We start from the raw sequence: 22,442 nt of genomic DNA on the forward strand, positions 1-22,442 counted from the left end.
GGGGGACTCAAGAGGAGAGAGACAGATCTACACAGTTGTCTGTTCCTAGAGTGTTCTCCGTAGCCCAGACACCCACAAAGATTCCCAGAATTGGATTGGGAAGAGAAGGGGAAAGGAGGAAATATAGGTGTTCTGAGGTAGAAAACAGAGTCAAGATTGGGAGAGAATAATCAACACACTCCTGAATAAAAATGGAAACTGAATATTGGATTCTTAAATGTTCACAATTTATATCATATACTGAAAAACAAAAATTAAAAATCTAGAGTAGAGGTTAGACTCTTAAAAATACTATATTAAAAACAAAAACAAAAACACCCCTCCAAAAATTTTAGAAATATATATGAGGTTCGGTTTAAAAATAGGGCCTCTCTTCTTTTTTTTCCTTTCTTCTTTGTAAGTTTATAGTGTATTGAAAATGAAAAATTAAGGAGTAGTAGAGGAGTACTAGAGGACTTTAAAAGAAATACGAGGAAAAAAAAAAGAAAATAGAAGAGAAGAAGGGAAAAAAAAGAAAAAAAAAAGAAGAGGAAAAAAAGAGGAAAAAAATTTTCCCTATCTAAAAAAATTGTAAAAATTTATGAAAATGAAAGTTAAGGAGTAATGAGGGAGTAATAGGGAATTTTAAAGCAAAATAAAAGAGAAAAAATAAAAAGAAAAAATAAAATTAAATAAAAATTTTTTTTCCCCCTTGCTTTAAAAAAAAAAAAAAAGTAAAAATATATCTAGGAACTTCTCTGGAGCTGTTGCGGTCAGTGTGGGTTCGGCTCAGTTTCAGATAGCTCCTCATTCCAGCTTATACTTCTCGATATCTACAGGCCCCTTCCGGTGTAGTCAGTGTTTCCTACAGGGATTTTAATCTGTTGCACCAGTCCCTTCTGAAGCGGTTCTCTTTGTTTATTTGGCTTCTGTTTGCCGGTCTCTTCAGGGCCTCATTTCCGCCCTGACACAGGCGGGCGGAGGTGGACTCTTATTCAGGTAGCTAGTTCCGTTGCTCTGCGGGGCGGGGCTCGTGCTGCGGGGAGGGGCTGGTGCTCCTCAGGCTCCGGCTGCTCTATATGGAGTGTGCCCCGTGCTTTGCGCTGTTCCAGCCCTCGGGTGTTCCGCAAAATCTCGGTACAGAAAGCTGTGCCTGCTCTTTGTGCCTTCCCCTTCAGAGCGGTCCAGGCAGCCAGGGGCCTGACGCTTGATGGGCGCACTCTCCCCAGGTGCACGCGCCCACTCCCTTCTGTGGTCCCAGCCTCAGATTCCGCCGGCACCAGTCCGGTGCGTGCGCCTTCTGCCCTCCGCGTCCCCAGCCCCAGTCCCCGCCCGCGCCGGTCGGGTGCCTGCGCCCTGTGTCTCGCCGCGACCCTCCCGGCGGATGTCGACCATTCAGAATCTCGGTCCCTTTGTTCTGCGAACAGCCGGCAGTATGTTTGGGCCGGTTAATTTTCTCTTTCTCTTTTGCTCTCCCACAGTTCAAGCTGGGAACTCACAAAAGCTCCCTCCGATTGTCCTCAGAGGACTCAGGTCCAGACCCTACCCCAAGCAAGGCCGCCCGCTCCTCTCCATTCCACCCCCACTTGCTGGTGGCGGATGCGGGTGTCTGGGGTACTTTTCTGCTGGGAGTTGGTTTTAGGCTCGTAATCTGTGGGTGTTATTTATTGTTTCTCTCCCAGTCAGGTTGCCCTCTGAGATTCAAACACTTCCCCCAGGCCCGCCAGTGCGAGGGTTTCCCGGTGTTTGGGAACGTCCTCTATTAAGACCATTCCCGGGACGGATCTCCGTCCTTAGCTCTTTTGTCTCACTTTTTATCTTTTATATTTTGTCCTACCTCCTTTCGAAGACAATGGGCTGCTTTTCTGGGCGCCTGGTGACCTCAGCTAGCGATCAGAAATTGTTTTGTGAATTTTGCTCTGTGTTCAGTTATTCTTTTGATGAATTTGTAGGAGAGAAAGTGGTCTCCCCGTCCTACTCCTCCGCCATCTTGGCTCCTCCCCTTCTACTCTAGATTTTTAATCTTTCTTTTTCAGTATTTGATATCAATTTTGGACATTTAACAATCCAATATTCAGTACCCATTTTTACTCAGGAGTGTGTTGATTACTCTCTCCCACTTCTGACTTTCTGTTGTCTACCTCAGAACACCTCTATTTCCTCCCTTCCCCTTCTCTTCCCAATCCAATTCTGTGAATCTCTGTGGGTATCTGGGCTACGGAGAACACTTTGGGAACAGAGAACAAAGAACTGCGTAGATCTGTCTCTCTCCTCTTGAGTCCCCCCTTTTCTCCTCCTGCTCATGTCTATCTCCCTCCTTCCTCTTCTCTACTTTATGTAACTCTGTGAACCTCTCTGTGTGTCCCTCACAGTGGAGAATCTTTTCACCATTAACCTAAAATTTTTATTATCAGTGCTGTATAGTTGGAGAAGTCTTGACACTACTGGATGAATAAAACTGAAATCCAGAGGCAGGAGACTTAAGCCCAAAAACCGAGAACACCAGAAAACTCCTGACTACATGGAACATTAAATAAAAAGAGACCATTCAAAAGCCTCCATTCCTACACTGAAACTAACCATCACCCAAAAGCCAATAAGTTCCAGAGCAAGACATACCACGCAAATTCTCCAGCAATGTAGGAACATAGCCCTGAGCATCAACATACAGGCTGCCCAAAGTCAAACCTAACACACAGACCCATCTCAAAACTCATTACTGGACACTCCATTGCACTCCAGAGAGAAGAAATCTAGTTTCACACACCAGAACACCGACGCAAGCTTCCCTAACCAGGAACCTTCACAAGTCAATTGTCCAACCCCACCCACTGGGTGAAACCTCCACATTAAAAAGGAACCACAGACCTCCAGAACACAGAAAGCCCACTCCAGACACAGCAATCTAAACAAGATGAAAAGGCAGAGAAATACCCAACAGGTAAAGAAACATGACAAGTGCCCACCAAGTCAAACAAAAGAGGAGGAGATAGGGAATCTACCTGAAAAAGAATTTAGAATAATGATAATAAAAATGATCCAAAATCTTGAAAACAAAATGGAGTTACAGATAAATAGCCTGGAGACAAAGATTGAGAAGATGCAAGAAATGTTTAACAAGGACCTAGAAGAAATAAAAGAGTCAATTAAAAATGAATACTACAACGAATGAGATCAAAAACACTCTGGAGGGAACCAACAGTAGAATAACGGAGGCAGAAGATAGGATAAGTGGGGTGGAAGATAAAATGGTGGAAACAAATGAAGCATAGAGGAAAAAAGAAAAAAGGATCAAAAGAAATGAGGACAACCTCAGGGACCTCTGGGACAATGTGAAATGCCCCAACATTCGAATCATAGGAGTCCCAGAAGAAGAAGACAAAAAGAAAGGCCGTGAGAAAATACTCGAGGAGATAATAGCTGAAAACTTCCCTAAAATGGGGAAGGAAATAGCCACCCAAGTCCAAGAAACCCAGAGAGTCCCAAACAGGATAAACCCAAGGTGAAACCCAAGACACATATTAATCAAATTAACAGAGATCAAACACAAAGAAAAAATATTAAAAGCAGGAAGGGAGAAACAATAAATAACACACAAAGGGATTCCAATGAGGATAACAGCTGATCTATCAATAGAATCCCTTCAGGCCAGAAGGGAATGGCAGGACATACTTCAAGTAATGAAAGAGAATAACCTACAATCTAGATTACTGTACCCAGCAAGGATCTCATTCAGATATGAGGGAGAATTCAAAAGCTTTACAGACAAGCAAAAGCTGAGAGAATTCAGCACCACCAAACCAGGTCTTCAACAAATGCTAAAGGATTTTCTCTAGACAGGAAACACAGAAAGGTTGTATAAATACGAACCCAAAACAGCAAAGTAAATGGCAACGGGACCACACCTATCAATAATTACCTTAAATGTAAATGGGTTGAAGCCCCAACCAAAAGACAAAGACTATCTGAATGGATACAAAAACAAGACCCCTATATATGCTGTCTACAAGAGACCCACCTCAAAACAAGGGACACATACCGGCTGAAAGTGAAGGGCTGGAAAAAATATTTCATGCAAACGGAGACCAAAAGAAAGCAGGAGTAGCAATACTCATATCAGATAAAATAGAATTTAAAATAAAGGCTGTGAAAAGAGACAAAGAAGGACACTACATAATGATCAAAGGATCAATCCAAGAAGAAGATATAACAATTATAAATATATATGCACCCAACATAGGAGCACCACAATATGTAAGGCAAACACTAATGAGTATGAAAGAGGAAATTAATAGTAACACAATAATAGTGGGAAACTTTAATACCCAACTGACACCTATGGATAGATCAACTAAACAGAAAATTAACAAGGAAACACGAATTTTAAATGACACAATGGACCAGCTAGACCTAATTGCTATCTATAGGACATTTCACCCCAAAACAATCAATTTCACCTTTTTCTCAAGTGCACACGGAGCCTTCTCCAGAATAGATCACATCCTTGGCCATAAATCTGGCCTTGGTAAATTCAAAAAAATTGAAATCATTCCAGTCATCTTTTCTGACCACAGTGCAGTAAGATTATATTTCAATTACAGGAAAAAATTATTAAAAATTGCAACACATGGAGGCTAAATAACACACTTCTGAATAACCAACAAATCATAGAAGAAATCAAAAAAGAAATCAAAATATGCATAGAAATGAAAGAAAATAAAAACACAACAACCCAAAACCTATGGGACACTGTAAAAGCAGTGCTAAGGGGAAGGTTCATAGCATTACAGGCTTACCTCAAGAAACAAGAAAAAAGTCAAATAAATAACCTAACTCTACACCTAAAGCAATTAGAGAAGGAAGAAATGAAGAACCCCAGGGTTAGTAGAAGGAAAGAAATCTTAAAACTTAGGGCAGAAATAAATGCAAAAGAAACTAAAGAGACCATAGCAAAAATCAACAAAGCTAAAAGCTGGTTTTTTGAAAAAATAAACAAAATTGACAAACTGTTAGCCAGATTCATCAAGAAACAAAGGGAGAAGAACCAAATCAACAAAATTAGAAATGAAAATGGAGAGATCATGACAGAGAACACTGAAATACAAAGGATCATAAGAGACTACTACCAGTAGCTCTATGCCAATAAAATGGACAACTTAGGAGAAATGGAAAAATTCTTAGAAAAATATAACTTTCCAGAACTGAACCAGAAAGAAATAGAAGATCTTAACAGACCCATCACAAGCAAGGAAATCGAAACTGTAATCAGAAATCTTCCAGTAAACAAAAGCCGAGGACCAGATGGCTTCACAGCTGAATTCTACCAAAAATTTAGAGAAGAGCTAACACCTATCTTATTCAAACTTTTCCAGAACATTGCAGAAGAAGGTAAACTTCCAAACTCATTCTATGAGGCCACCATCACCCTAATTTCAAAACCAGACAAAGATGCCACAAAAAAGGAAAACTACAGGCCAATATCACTGATGGACATAGATGCAAAAATCCTTAACAAAATTCTAGCAAACAGAATCCAACAACATATTAAAAAAATCATACATCATGACCAAGTGGGCTTTATCCCAGGAATGCAAGGATTCTTTAATATCCACAAATCATTCAATGTAATATACTACATTAACAAATTGAAAGATAAAAACCATATGATTATCTCAATAGATGCAGAGAAAGCCTTTGACAAAATTCAACATCCATTTATGATTAAAACTCTCCAGAAAACAGGCATAGAGGGAACATACCTCAACATAAAAAAAGCTATATATGACAAACCCACAGCAAGCATTACCCTCAATGGTGAAAAATTGAAAGCATTTCCCCTGAAATCAGGAACAAGACAAGGGTGCCCACTCTCACCACTACTATTCAACATAGTGTTGGATGTTTTGGCCACAGTAATCAGAGCAGAAAAAGAAATAAAAGGAATCCAGATAGGAAAAGAAGAAATAAAACTCTCACTGTTTGCAGATGACATGGTCCTCTACATAGAAAACCCTAAAGACTCTTCCAGAAAATTACTAGAGCTAATCAATGAATATAGTAAAGTTGCAGGATATAAAATTAACACACAGAAGTCCCTTGCAATCCTATACACTAGCAATGAGAAAACAGTAATAGAAATTAAGGAAACAATACCATTCACTATTGCAACAAAAAGAATAAAATACTTAGGAGTATATCTACCTAAAGAAACAAAAGACCTATACATAGAAAACTATAAAACACTGATGAAAGAAATCAAAGAGGACACAAACAGATGGAGAAACATACCGTGTTCATGCATTGGAAGAATCAATATTGTCAAAATGGCTATTCTACCCAAAGCAATCTATAGATTCAGTGCAATCCCTATCAAGCTACCAAAGGTATTTTTCACAGAACTAGAACAAATAATTTCACAGTTTGTATGGAAATACAGAAAATCACGAATAGCCAAAGTAATCTTGAGAAAGAAGAATGGAACTGGAGGACTCAACCTGCCTGACTTCAGACTCTACTACAAAGCCACAGTCATCAAGACAGTATGGTACTGGCACAAAGACAGAAATATAGATCAATGGAACAGAATAGAAAGCCCAGAGATAAATGTTCGAACCTATGGACACCTTATCTTCGACAAAGGAGACAAGGATATACAATGGAAAAAAGACAGCCTCTTTAACAAGTGGTGTTGGGAAACCTGGTCAACCACTTGTAAAAGAATGAAACTAGAACACTTTCTAACACCATACACAAAAATAAACTCAAAATGGATTAAAGATCTAAATGTAAGACCAGAAACGATAAAACTCCTAGAGGAGAACATAGGCAAAACACTCTCTGACATAAATCTCAGCAGGATCCTCTATGACCCACCTCCCAGAATATTGGAAATAAAAGCAAAAATAAACAAATGGGACCTAATGAAACTTAAAAGCTTTTGCTCAACAAAGGAAACTATAAGCAAGGTGAAAAGACAGCCCTCAGATTGGGAGAAAATAATAGCAAATGAAGAAACAGACAAAGGATTAATCTCAAAAATATACAAGCAACTCCTGAAGCTCAATTCCAGAAAAATAAATGACTCAATCAAAAAATGGGCCAAAGAACTAAACAGACATTTCTCCAAAGAAGACATACAGATGGCTAACAAACACATGAAAAGATGCTCAACATCACTCATTATCAGAGAAATGCAAATCAAAACCACAATGAGGTACCATTACACACCAGTCAGAATGGCTGCTATCCAAAAGTCTACCAGCAATAAATGCTGGAGAGGGTGTGGAGAAAAGGGAACTCTCTTCCACTGTTGGTGGGAATGCAAACTAGTACAGCCGCTATGGAGAACAGTGTGGAGACTTCTTAAGTAACTGGAAATAGAACTGCTATATGATCCAGCAATCCCACTCCTGGGCATACACACTGAGGAATCCAGATCTGAAAGAGACACGTGCACCCCAATGTTCATCGCAACACTGTTTGTAATAGCCAGGACATGGAAACAACCTAGATGCTCATCAGCAGATGAATGGATAAGGAACCTATGGTACATATACACCATGGAATATTACTCAGCCGTCAAAAAGAATTCATTTGAATCAGTTCTAATGAGATGGATGAAACTGGAGCCCATTATACAGAGTGAAGTAAGCCAGAAATATAAAGATCAATACGTTATACTAACACATATATGGAATTTAGAAAGATGGTAATGATAACCCTATATGCAAAACAGAAAAAGAGACACAGGTGTACAGAACAGACTTTTGGACTCTGTGGGAGATGGCGAGGTTGGGATGTTTCGAGAGAACAGCACCCAAACATGTATATTATCTAGAATGAAACAGATCACCAGTACAGGCTGGATGTATGAGACAAGTGCTTGGTCCTGGTGCACTGGGAAGACCCAGAGGAATCGGCTGGAAAGGGAGGTGGGAGGGGGGATTGGGATGGGGAATACTTGTAAATCCATGGCTGATTCATGTCAATGTATGACAAAAACAACTACAATATTGTAAAGTAATTAGCCTCCAGCTAATAAAAATAAATTTAAAAAATAAAAAAAGATCATCCCCAAGAAAAAGAAATGCAAAAAGGCAAAATGGTTGTCTGAGGAGGCCTTACAAATAGCTGTGAAAAGAAGAGAAGCAGAAGGCAAAGGAGAAAAGGAAAGATATTCCCATTTGAATGCAGAGTTTCAAATAATAGCAAGAAGAGATAAGAAAGCCTTCCTCATGATCAGTGCAAAGAAACAGAGGAAGACAATAGAATGGGAAAGACTAGAGATGTCTTCAAGAAAATTAGAGATAGCAAGGGAACATTTCATGCAAAGATGGGCAAAATAAAGGACAGAAATGGTATGGACCTCACAGAAGCAAAAGATATTAAGAAGAGGTGGCAAGAATACACAGAAGGACTATACAAAAAAGATCTTCATGACCCTGATATCATGATGGTGTGATCATTCACCTAGAGCCAGACATCCTGGAATGTGAAGTCAAGTGGGCCTTAGGAAGCATCACTATGAACAAAGTTAGTGGATGCGATGGAATTCCAGTTGAGTTATTTCAAATCCTGAAAGATGATGGTGTGAAAGTGCTGCACTCAATATGTCAGCAAATTTGGAGAACTCAGCAGTGGCCACAGGACTGGAAAAGGTCAGTTTTATTCCAATCTCAAAGAAAGGCAATGTCACCGGGATGGGGAATTCGTGTAACTCTATGGCTGATTCACATCAATGTATGACAAAACCCACTGAAAAAAAAAAAATAAAAAAATAAAATTAAAAAAGAAAATTAAAAAAAAAAAAAAGAAAGGCAATGTCAAAGGATGCTCAAACTACTGCACAATTGCACTCATCTCACACGCAACTGTACATGAACTGTGAACTTTCAGATGTTCAAGCTGGTTTTAGAAAAGGCAGAGGAACTGTAGATCAAATTCCCAACATCTGTTAGATCATCAAAAAAGTGAGAGAGTTCCTGAAAAAATATATTTCTGCTTTATTGACTATGTCAAAGCCTTTGACTATGTGAATCACAACAAACTGTGGAAAATTCTGAAAGAGATGGGAATACGAGACCACCTGACCTACCTCCTGAGAAAACTCTATGCAGGTCAAGAAGCAACAGTTAGAACTGGACATGGAGCCAAAGACTGGTTATGAATCAGAAAAGGAGTATATCAAAGCTATATATTGTCACCCTGCTTATTTAACTTCTATGCAGAGTACATAATGAGAAATGCTGGACTGGATGAAGCACAAGCTGGAAATAAGATTGCCCAAAGACATATCAATAACCTCAGATATGCAGATGGCATCACCCTTTTGGCAAAAAGCGAAGAAGATCTAAAGAGCCTCTTGATGAAAGTGAAAGAGGAGAGTGAACAACTTGGCTTAAAGCTCAACATCCAGAAAACTAAGATCATGGCATCTGGTCCCATCATTTCATGGCAAATAGATGGGGAAACAGTGGAAACAGAGAAAGTCTTTATTTCTGGGGGCTCCAAAATCACCACAGATGGTGACTGCAGCAATGAAATTCAAAGACACTTACTCCTTGGAAGAAAAGTTATGACCAGCCTAGACAGCATATTAAAAAGCAGAGATGTTACTTTGCTAACAAAGTTCCATCTATTCGGGGCTGTGGTTTTTCCAGTAGTCATGTATGGATGTGAGCGTTGGACTATAAAGAATGTTGAGCACTGAATAATTGATGCTTTTGAACTGTGGTGTTAGAGAAGACTCCTGAGAGTCCCTTGGACTGCAATGAGATCAAACCAGTCCATCTTAAAGGAAATCGGTCCTGAATATTCATTGGAAGGACTGATGCTGAAGCTGAAACTCCAATACTTTGACCACCTGATGTGAAGAACTGACTCATTTGAAAAGACCCTGATGCTGGGAAAGATTGAGGTCAGGAGGAGAAGGGGACAACAGAGGATGAGATGGTTGGATGGCATCACTGACTCAATGGACATGAGTTTGAGTAAGCTCCGGGTGTTGGTGATGGACAGGGTAGCCTGGTGTGCTGCAGTGCATGTGGTCACAAAGAGTCAGACACAATTGAGCGACTGAACTGAACAGAAACCCTAGGAAGATGATTTGTTAGCTCACTGAAGGGAGACTCTCTCTAAAAGCTCAAATCTTCTTGGCCATTTCATTTAAGTATATTTCAATTATGAACAGAGAGTTGGAGGGGTCACAGGCAGAGTGGAAGGGAACTTCCATTCTTTGGCAAATAACCTCAGATCCAGAAGGCACCTCGGCCATGTGCTTGCAGTCACTCAGACCTTAGATGTAGCGGAACTGGGATTAGAATCATGGCCTGCTGGTCTTTCCACCCAATGTTGTCGCCTTTGTATTATGGTGCCTACCTTCAGGAGATGGTTGTTCTATTTCTTCTTTCATGAACTGGTCTGAACCATTTCCCCCAAGAGCTCCAGTTACACAGTTTTCCATGGTACAGAGCTGGGGCTCTATAACTACCAGCTGGACCATTTGACTTTTTAAAAACTATTTATTTATTTTTTGTCTGTGATGAGTATTAGTTGCAGCTTGTGGCATCTTTAGTTGTGGCATGTGGAATCCAGTTCCCCAACTAGGGATCAAACCTGCATCCCCTGCACTGGAAAGTGAAGTCCTAACCATCCGGTCACCAGGGAAGTCCCTTAGTCATTTGACTTTGATGTCAACAATCTCTCCTCCCACCCTTCCATATTTTATTTTATAATTTGTCTTCCACTTTTCTTTTCTTGTAGTCAGGGAATAGTCCATAGAAAAGAGTAAAGTCAGCTGGAGGAAGAGTTCAAGGTACTTTTTTCCCCAAGGTACCATTTTTAATCCCTTTGTTCTTAAGTTCTAGGGGTAAGTTTTAGCGATAATGATAACAGACAGGTTCTTTTTCTCTCGACTTCAGTGGTGACTCCCTACTGCTCTGTTGGCTAGTCCCATTGCAGAAAATCTCTTTGTTTTGGTTTTTTCATCTCTGAAGTAGAAATAATAATGTCTGCCTCAGTAGACTGGCAAGGAATTTAAGTGATGATTGTCAAAATTTTTTTGTTTCTTGCCTGGGCGTCATAATACCCCTGTATGTTAGGGTTGGGTTATAGCTTGAAGAAAACAACAACACAGCTGACAATACCTAAGAGAAATGTATTCTGCACCAAATGCATTTTCTTACCTTCTTAAAGAGGCTGTTACTTTTCACAGCCCTGCAGGTTGTGCAGTTGAATTTCCTTATGTGACAATTGGGTGTTGTGATGTACAGAAGTCCCAAGAGCCAGCCTAGTGGCAGAATTAGGGGAACAGAGTCTTGGGGGAAGTATAGAAATCCCCAGTAAACACCCTTCTCCGGTGCTGGACTGTCCATCACCACCCCAGGCAGAACTGCCTTCAAGATGGGAATATTCCCAATAGTCCTTAGCTGCAAATGTCGAGGAGGTAAAATACTGCAATGAACACGTGTATTTTTATTTCTCTACTATTCCTTGCTTCTCTGCTGTTGTATATGTCTTCCCTTCCACACTCAGCCACATTGGTTCCTGTTGCTCATTTGGCATTGCTGGCTTCATAAATATAAATTTTATGGTTTATTTCCTTGACTCTATCTTAAATGCTTCCCACTCTGTCAGTTTCCCATGCATTTTTGAGCTGCAGCCAGTTTCCTTTAACAAGCTGTAAGTTCCTTCACAGTCTGTTAAAAACCGCTCTTTCTTTACTGCCGTCCTATAGACGCTTATCAATTTTTCAAATCTTGTGATCACCAAGTTGCCTAAGAATAGCATCTGCAGTTAAATTAATGGGGATAAAAATTGCAAGATCTATCAATCTTCATGCTTCACGATGTAAGGAGGTCATTAACTGAGGTCAGGAGAAACTTTCCCCTGACAGCGAGTGCCTTCAACATTAGTGCATTATGGGAACATTTACAAATTAATCTCATTATATTTAGGAGCGTCTGGTATGAACCCCTTGTCACAATCGCAATTCTGGGAAGGCAATTAATAGGTTCTTCTGAATTCTCAATAACCTCCAGCCTCATTTAAAAAAGAAATTTGGATGAATTTCAACTATTTTATCCAAAACAAGCCTGCCTTCTCCGCCCCCTCCCCCCGCCGGGGCACAACAGTTGTTAAATCCAATGGCCAAGGACTCCATCCTGAATTGCGTTGTAATTCTGTAATAATGTCAGTTAACACAAGATGACAGTGCTGTTACTTGACTTTTAGCTGCATATGTCCTATGCCTTCCCTCTTAGTACTGGTTAGAGTCACAGAATGCTGAAGCTGGAGACAATAGAGGCTACCTTCTCCAGCATTTCCTAAAGCCTGTTCCATGGAGTACCACTCTTGTGTGATGCTATGGTAGAACTCACAGGGGGAAAGTTTGAGGTCACACCAGTTATGTGTGGACCCAATCCTTCGGTCACACCATTTTTTCTTAGAAACTTCGAATTCTAGTTGGGTTGAATCAGTGGCGATAGGAGTAGGAATGAGTAGGGTGTTCCTTTGCCTCTTCCTTGCCATGGTCACTGCAGGCTGTCTCCACTCCTCCTCTGAGGGCCACACCTCCTTGACAGGTGGCCTGCTCCTTATCCCCACTCTGCTCAGCTAACTGTTCTAGAATCTGGTTCTGGGAACCACTTGTCCTTTCATCTCTAGGGGGAGTAACAATCACCCCACTCTTGCTAATTCTGGAATACTGTATACCATTCCTTTTGTTTGTTTGTTTTCTTAGATCCTGTTCATGGTTTTACAAGCAGTTACCTTATTAAATTCTCTTCAATGACCCGGCTTAACTGTCCCATTTGTTTCTTTCCATGACTCTGACTGATACAGACTGACTTTTGCCCTGGCCAAGTGGTGGCCTGGTTTTGTTCCATGCTGTGAGAACAAATAGATCCTGTGGTAAAGAAATTTCTCTTCTTGGGACTTTGCTGGTGGTTCAGGGGGTAAGACTCCATACTCCCTGTGCAGGGGGCCTGGGTTCCATCCCTGGTTAAGGAACTAGGTCCCACATGCTGCAACTAAGACACGGCATAGTCAAATAAATAAATAATATTTTAAAAGAGAAACTTCTCCTCTTCTTAATGCCGGAATCAAAATTAGGTAAAGGGACCTCTTATTTCAGACAAGGCCTGTAACACTGGTAATTGAGAGTAGGAACTTCTAGCCAGCATAACTCTGGACTAATGGCTATTCAGTTTGGAAGCTCAGAGAAGATAATTACATAATAATGTTTTGAAAAGTAAGACTTTACAGTCTTGAGCTGACAGAAGTAATTGGGAACCTAATTGTCTTTATAGCACTAAACTTGGAATGGCTACCCACTCCAGCATTCCTGCCTGGAGAATTCCATGGACAGAGGAGCCTGGCAGGCTACAGTTCATGGGGTCCCAAAGAGTCAGACATGACTAAATGACTAACACTTTCACTTGTACTTTCAGATAGGGTTTATATGAAAGTTAGATTCCAAGGCAGAAACTTGTACCTGTAGGCAATGGGAGAGGGTAGGGATTGCAGGAGGCCCCCACCCAGCCCAGTCTTCTCACTTCTAGATTTGAATTTTCCAGTTGCTTGGTGCATGTCAAGGCAGCTTTTGGCAGTTGATAACTATAACATGGCTCTTACCATTTGAAACGATGTCTGAAAAGTCTTGAGACTGGGCCAACATTCATGGGTCCAATGGATGTGCTTAATACTCTAAGTACATTCTTTAATTAAGCCTAATCCAGAACCTCTTTTTCCCGACTCTACACCTGAATATAGCTTCAACTTAGCCTGAAAGTTGTCCCAATTAGGCTATTTGCCTAGACTGTGCACATCGAGAGTTCTTTAATATTCATTCATTCATTCAGTGACTATTAGCTTCTGTGAGGCAGGTACTATACTTAGTGAGCCAGACAGGCAGCGTTTTTGTGAAGAATATGCTAGTGGGAAAGTCTGATAAAAACCAGAAAGAAAAGAAAATGGCAAATTGTGATGAATGCTATGAAAGATGTTGGTGTGAAAGAGGGAGAAAGAGAGGGAAAAGACACTTAACTTTTTAAAAAACTTTTTATTTTATCCTGGAGTATAATTGATGAATAGTGTTATATTAGTTTCAGGTATAAGGCAGAGTGATTCAGTTATCCACATATATGCATCTATTCTTTTTCAGATTTCTATCTCATTTAGGTTGTTGCATAGTATTGAGCAGAGTTCCCAGTGCTATACAGTAGGTTCTTGTTGTTTATCCCTTTCATATAAAGTAGTGTGTACATGTCAGCCCCTTAACTTTTGAGGAGGTACAGAGAAGACCTCCTAAGTCCATGGCATTTTGACTCAGATGGAAATGATGAGAAGGTGCCAACAGTGAAGAATTCTGTAGGCAAAGAGAGCATGTCCAAAGACACAGGCTGACAAGACTCTTTGAGGGACCGGAAGACTAGAAAACAGCAGATGTCTGGAGTGTAGGAAGCAAATGGTGTGGCCTGGAGAGGTGGTGGTGAAAACCAAGGGCAGCACTGTCTGGGTTTGAATCATGGCTCCAGCACCTACTAAGTCTGAGACTTTGGGAAAGTCCCTTAACCTCTCTGTGCTCAATTTCCACATCTGTATAATGGGGATAAGAATAGTACCTACTATTCTTAAAAAAATTTTTTTTTAATGTGGACCATTTTTAAAGTCTTTATTGAATTTATTACAATATTGCTTCTGTTTTATGGTTTGGATTTTGGCTGCAAGGCTTGTGGAGCCTTAGCTCCCTGACCAGGGATTGAACCCACATCCACTCCATTGGAAGGCAAAGTCTTAACCATTGGACCAACAGGAAAGTCTTCCTATTATTATTCATATTAAGATAATTAAGTTAATATTTGTAAAATCCTTAGAACCTGGCCCATAGTAATCATCCTCATTAGGTAGCCAGTACTCTTAATAGAAAACTGTGTAGAGACAGAAAGATACACAGGCCTGGAAAATGCATAAGATTTCATCCAGAGAAATAAGCCACAGCTTAGATGTTTAAAAAAATAAAACATAACAGACCACCTCTTTTTCAAAGCACATCATAAACTTAAAACTGATGATGAAACATATAGTGTAAGAATGTGAGTGAATTTATTTTAAAAGACAAATGATTTTTTATGGTCTCTAGAATTCATCATGGGCAGATAGGGTCCTCTTTCTTCCCCTCCTAGTCACTACTCCACTCTTGGTATATATGATCATTTTTCTCAAGGAGATTTCAAAGTACAGAAGTATGAGTTACTATTGATTACTTTAGTAAGTGTACCATGCCTGTCATTTTATACTGCTTTTATGCCTTATCAGAATTTAAAACTATTTTTGTCCCCACATGGGCATAATTGCATGTGATCCAAAATGATTGAAGAAAGAATAATGCTGGCCAAAAATCTCAGGTGCTCACTGTTTCTTGTATACCAAAAGAGTTCTTATATAAGTCCTTCAAGAATACCATTTGAATACACACTTGTTAGTGTATTTTATTCTTTAATTTCACCCATATCTTGAAGGAAAAAACACACATATCATTTTCATATATGTCTCTACTTACAAAACTGGAATAGAAGATGGTGAGGGAGACAGAGAGAAAAAAAATGTCCTTAAAAGCCATATGTTCAAAAATCTGCTCTCGAGAGATGGAGGAACCAGAATAAATATTTTGGTGAAACCTCCAAATGTGGTCGCACACCAGAAGTTTTCCAAAGTGTTTCATGTTTCTTGGTATGCTTTTCTGCACACAGTTTGAAGGAAGTTATCCTTCTGACTGCAAAATTACCTCTTGGGGATAGATTTCAGAATTGCTGTATATTCAGCCAAGCTGCCCAATCCTAATTCAGAACTTGGAATGAATAATTTAGAATATCAGATATGACAGTCTTTCCAGTCTTGGCTAAGAGAACTGATACTTTAAGGCCCTTGACCAGAAAAGCCAATTGGAATAAATAAGGTTGAAACAATGCCTTTTACTGTCCTGCATTTTGAAAGTGAGATAGCTTACATTCAAAGCAACAGTAGTCAGAAAGATGGGCTGTGCTGTCAGGAATTTGACTGCATTTCTTAGTAGTTTTCAGAAGAGTGGGGGCAAAATATAAGATAAAATAACATGTTGGATCCTGGGCTTGGGCACTAGCTGGCTGGGTTATCCACTTGTATTCCTTGATATTTTTCTAATCTTCTGTCTCTTGACTCACTCATTTTGCATTGCTGTTGTTTTTCTGCTGTGTACAGTGTCCTGTGAGGAGGAATAAAAGCTAGTGGCTACCAGAGGCAGAAAAATGTATTTTTAAAGCCCTTACCTAGGTTTTCCCTACTCCTGGAGGTGGAGAAGAGGGGGTCATGTAAAACTCATAGCTGCTTGTTAAACAGTTCTTAACTGACACATTTAAAATTTTCTGTGAGTATAATGTCCTAGTGACTCACATTTTAGATGTTAAATTAATATTACATTTTAGGGTGGCCAACTCTTCCAGTTTGCCTGGGACTTCGGGGTTTCCCAGGACATAGCACTTTTTGGTGCTAAAATCTGGACAAATAGGGCAGTTGGTCGTCCTACTAATACCATGATGTCACAGGATGTTTTCTCTTCCTTTTCCTTCCTAGGCTTTTCCACTTCCTTCCCAGAGCTGCTGGGAAGTGATCTCGGATTACTTCCATCTCTGTTAAGCCCCTCAGTGTGTGTTCTGGGTTAAGTCAGTGGAATTTGAGAATCGTCGCACATTTCCTGTATGCTTTGGTTTTCACAAGTCAGACAGGTGCTGAAGGCAAGTATTAGCCCCCCCCTTCACCAACAAGCAAACAAGAGTTCAGAAAGGTGGCTGGTAACTTTCTGGGAAGTTCCATATAGCTAGACTTGACCTCAGGCCTGACATTAAAAGCCGTGGTTGTTTCAGTTCGCAATGCCAAGTCTTCTGAATTTGAGTTCTCTTGGACAGCTGGAGGATAGTCTGAGGATAAGAGTCAGAGCTATTCTTGGGCTTGGCAAATTGGATCGTGGAAAAGAACATTAGCCTAATAGTCATGGGGCTTGGGGTATGTTCTAAACTCTGTCCTTATAAGCACAAGAGTCCTTGGACAGGCTTTCATCAGTCTGGGCCTCATTTCCTCACAGTGAAATGATGAGATTGGACTAGATGCACACTAAATTTCTTTCTGGTTCTCAATGACATCCTCTCTCTTCTTTCCTATCTCCTGTCCCCTTTGGGATCTTCTTGAAAATCTTCTGAAGGTATTTTACCTGGATATAAAGTTGGAGGCTGATGGGAAAGCCGCAGCTGGCTGGAAGCCACACTGGCATCAGTTCATGTCCAGGTCAGCTCTGTTGAACACGTGTTTTATGTCTCAGATGCTTACCTTTTGGGGGATGACTCTGATAGGAGCTTTTAGCTCAGTAACCTCTCCATCATATCATTTAGCTTGGGGGCTGATCACATTGAGGAATTAGAAGGAAAGAGAAACAAAGAAGGTAGTCACACAACCAGGAGAGCAGCTGCCTTCAAAAGAAAGGGAGAGTTCATGTCTTCAGATATGTGAATTGAAAACTGCAAATTCACACTAGGTATTCCACCTAGAATGGAAGGTCTGAATTCTAAGTGAGCTGAGGTTTGAGCTTAGAGCTAAACCTTAGAGCTAAACATAAAGTTTAGCTAAACCTTAAAGCTAAACTTTAGACCTTAGAGCTAAACATAATTCTAATGATAATCAAATGAGTATTCCAGCACACTGCCAGGAACTTGTCAGTCTGTGAGCAAGGTTTATATTGGATTGATCAAAAAATTCATTTGGTTAGTGAATACATTATTCAGTAAAGTTCTCCACGAAAATGAAAAATATCTTTTTTTTTTTCAGTTCAGTTGCTCAGTTGTGTCTGACTCTTTGCAACCCCATGAATCACAGCACGCCAGGCCTCCCTGTCCATCACCAACTCCCAGAGTCTACCCAAACCCATGCCCATTGAGTCGGTGATGCTATCCAGCCATCTCATCCTCTGTCGTCCCCTTCTCCTCCTGCCCCAATCCTTCCCAGCTTTAGGGTCTTTACCAATGAGTCAACTCTTCGCATGAGGTGGCCGAAGTATGGAGTTTCAGCTTCAGCATCAGTCCTTCCAAAGTACACCCAGGACTCTAGGATGGACTGGTTTTTTTTCTTTTTTTTTTTACTTTAACCCAAATGAACTTTTTGGTCAACACAATGCTGAGGACATATTTGTCCACACCAGAATGAAGTACTCCATCTTTGGTGTGCTTTATAAGTATGGGTTTCGAGATCTGTGTGCAGGAGCTAAGAGATTGCTTAAGGGTTTTTCTAAAGGAGAGTTTGCAGGGCTCTAGGAATGGGAATTTTGGACAAGTGCCTTCTCACCTCCATTCTGGGACATCAGTAAAAGACAGGACAGTAACTCAGGGGAGAAGACATAAAGGTCCCTGTAAGTGTATGGCTAAACCATTCATTTCAACCACTTGTAATGACAAGATTAAGGAATGGAGGTGGGGGAAGGTAGGGTCCCCCTTTACAGTGTCTCCTACGATTATTCTGATGTTCATTTTAAAAGACTTCTTAATTGCCACTGCTTCAATCCACTGTAAATAGTTTAAATACCTCTTATTTCTGCCAGATCTCACCCCTGATTCAGTGCTTGCAGAAAAGTTTGAAATAGTTTGGAAAGCCACTTGTGGATGATGGATAGCCTGTGGTTTCGAATTGAGAAGTGAAAGTGGTAAAAAGTGAAAAGAAAAATGGTCTGGGGGATGGACAGAAGGTCATGTCAGGTGTTTTGAAGAGAGTGGATGTCCTGGGGCTGAAGGAGTTCACTCACTTCCCTAGCAGAGAAGAATTGGTTCATTGGGACAAGTCACACAATGAGATGAGAGTAAAGAAAAGACATCCCATCTCTCACTTACTAGGAACCCATTGGCATCTGGTTAGTTATTGCTATCCTGCCTGGGGGAGTCTGTACTGATAGCCCGCCTGTGGCTGGAAATGAGAGCAAGGGTAGCTATAGGACGGTGTGAGGGAGGGGTCCGAGTTTGCACAGAGGCAGGAGGAAGCAAGCCCAAAGCAGACTAGGGAACAGGCCCCCCAGGGAGTCTGGACCTGACTGGAGTCTGACCCAAGTAGTGAGTCAGAGAATGATAAGACCAGGTGGGCTGTGAGCTTCAATGAGCCCAGGCTGCATCTGGTCCCTTGGCCACCCTACCCTCCTTTGTCCATGTAGGAGCTGGTAGGAGGCCTGGTGTCTGGAGAGCTGGGTTCAGGGAAGCCTGCCTCAGCAGCTCCGTGACCTTAGGCAAAGCAACTCTATGAGACCCAACTTCCTGTGAAATGGAGATTCGAATTTCTGTCTCTTGTTGCTGTCCTGTAAGCCCAGTATTAAAGGGTACTCAGAAGACATCTGCTGGACCCAGTAGATGGGAACTACAAGCAACTCCTGCAGCTCAATTCCAGAAAAATAAATGACTCAATCAAAAAACGGGCCAGAGAACTAAACAGACATTTCTCCAAAGAAGACATACAGATGGCTAACAAACACATGAAAAGATGCTCAACATCACTCATTATCAGAGAAATGCAAATCAAAACCACAATGAGGTACCATTACACGCCAGTTAGAATGGCTGCTATCCAAAAGTCTACAAGCAATAAATGCTGGAGAGGGTGTGGAGAAAAGGGAACCCTCTTACACTGTTGGTGGGAATGCAAACTAGTACAGCCTCTATGGAGAACAGTGTGGAGACTTCTTAAAAAACTGGAAATAGAACTGCCATATGAGCCGGCAATCCCACTCCTGGGCATACACACCGAGGAAACCAGATGTGAAAGAGACACGTGTACCCCAGTGTTCATTGCAGCACTATTTATAATAGCCAGGACATGGAGCAACCTGGATGTCTATCAGCAGACGAATGGATAAGAAAGCTGTGGTACATATACACCATGGAATATTACTCAGCCATTAAAAAGAATACACTTGAATCTGTTCTAATGAGGTAGATGAAACTGGAGCCTATTATATAGAGTGAAGTAAGCCAGAAAGAAAAACAGCAATACAGTATATTAACACATATATATGGAATTTAGAAAGATGGTAATGTTAACTCTATATGCGAGACAGCAAAAGAGACACAGATGTATAGAACAGTCTTTTGGACTCTGTGGGAGAAGGCGAAGGTGGGATGATTTGAGAGAATAGCATTGAAACATGTTTATTATCATATGTGAAACAGATTGCCAGTCCAGGTTTGATGCATGAGACAGGGTGCTCAGGGCTGGTGCACTAGGATGACCCAGAGGGATGGGATGGGGAGGAAGGTGGGGGGGGGTTCAGGATGGGGAACACAAGTACATCCATGGCTGATTCATGTCGATGTATGGCAAAACCATTACAATATTTTAAAGTAATTAGCGTCCAATTAAAATTAAAAAAAAATAAGATCCAATATCACCAAATTGTAGTGCCAAATGGGAAGGAAGCTTGGACTGTTATTGGGAAACTGAAAGCCGGGGTTCCTGTAGCTGATCTCAAGTCTCAGAAACAGAATAGTTGTAACCGGGAAATACTGTTTGTGTTTCATTAATATGCAGGTACAAACATGTTCAAGAGTGTACCTCCATAAAGTTTCCTGCCCACTCTTAATCCCAATAATTTCATGGTGCACAAACCTCCATTGGTTCAGACTGAGTTCCTTGTGAAGCAGCAAAATATTTCCCAGGAGCTGGGCTCAGCAGACCTCCACTATTTAGCTATCTCTATAAAGCCATTTGAACCACAAAGAAGAAGGCTTGCTAAATGCCTACCAAATGTAATGAATAAGACAAACATTTGATAATTAAGAAGAAGAGAGGAAATGGAAAAGAATTAAGAATTCTTTCTTCCTTTCTAAAAATGAACAATGTTGGATAGTTGTCTGAGGGTAAACTTGCATCTCCAATTTGTCATATAGTTGGTGGCGATGATCACATTTCTCCAGATTCACTCTTTCTGTGAACCACTGAGCAATAAAGAGTAGCTAGGAAAGAGTGGCAAAGACACCATACTTTTGTTGGGAAGTTTTTTGGCCTCCTCTGTGTACTTTGGGTGAAGGTGACTAAAGAAACCAGGGGGAAAGAGGCCCGAATTTCAGGAGTGAAGATGGGAGCATCAATCCCCACTCTGTCTTGCGTATTGAACATTCTCAGACAGGTCCCTCAAACCCTCTGAGTTTTAATTCATCCTTGTAAAAGGTGTGCACGCATGGGTGCATGCTCAGTCGTGTCCGACTCTTTGCAACCCCATGGACTGTAGCCTACCAGGCTCCTCTGTCCATTGGGTTTTCCAGACAAGAGTATTGGAGTGGGTGGCCATTTTCTCCTCCAGAAGACAGTTTGTCACTATTTTATTTATAGAGAGAGTCATTGGGAAGATTAAATAGGGGTAATATTGTATGTAACAGTTCCTAAAACAATGTTTGGTGCCCAGTAAATCCATTATGGAGCTGAAATAATACTTCTGGTAAATGTGTCATAAGTATGTCAGTGTATTTACATCCAAAGTCTGCTCCCACTTCAGCGTTTCAGGACTTGCTCTTTCCTCCTCCTGGGTCATTCTCCTAGATTTGTGTCAGGTTGCCATGTCTCATCATTTGGGTCTCAGCTTAAATGTCGCCTTCTCTTAAAAATCTTTCCTGACCACCTTATCTAAAGAAAAACACTCTGGCATAATTTCTTATTTTATTATCTTCATAGCACTGTTACCTAAATCAATTATTCACTTGCCAGTTTGTTCTTTCCTGCCTCTCATAGAGTGCAAATTCCTTAAAAGTGTGGGGACCTGTCTTATGTTGCCTGCTGCTAAAAACCAAGACCTATGCCAGTGCTATTCAACATCAGTGGAATGACACACACATGTGACCTGCAGTTTTCTAGTAGCCACATTAGGAACAGTAAGGAGAGATATAGAAAATTAATTTTGATAATGCACTTAGTCTAACCCTGTGCATCCCCAGTATTATCCTATCCACATGCAATGAATATAAAATTGTTAGTGAGATATTTTGCATTTTTTCTTTTCATGCTGTCTGTAATCTGATGTGTGTTTGACAATTAATAGCACTTCTAAACGGCTGTATAGTCACACATAACTCATGGATACAGTATTGGACAGGTCAGGCCTGGAGGACTCAGTTCAGTCACTTAGTCATGTCCGACTCTTTGTGACCCTATGGACTGGAGCACACCAGGCTTCCCTGTTCATCACCAACTCCTGAAGCTTGATCAAACTCACTTCCATTGAGTTGGTGATGCCATCCAACCATCTCAAACTCACTTCCACTGAGTCGGTGATGCCGTCCAACCATCTCATCCTCTGTCGTCCCCTTCTTCTCCCGCCTTCAGTCTTTCCCAGCATCAGGGTCTTTTCAAATGAGTCAGTTCTTTGCATCAGGTGACCAAAGTTTCGGAGTTTCAGCTTCAGCATCAGTCCT

This window comes from Muntiacus reevesi, chromosome 2 (assembly GCF_963930625.1).
Source record: "Muntiacus reevesi chromosome 2, mMunRee1.1, whole genome shotgun sequence".
NCBI classification, from domain to species: Eukaryota; Metazoa; Chordata; class Mammalia; order Artiodactyla; family Cervidae; genus Muntiacus; species Muntiacus reevesi.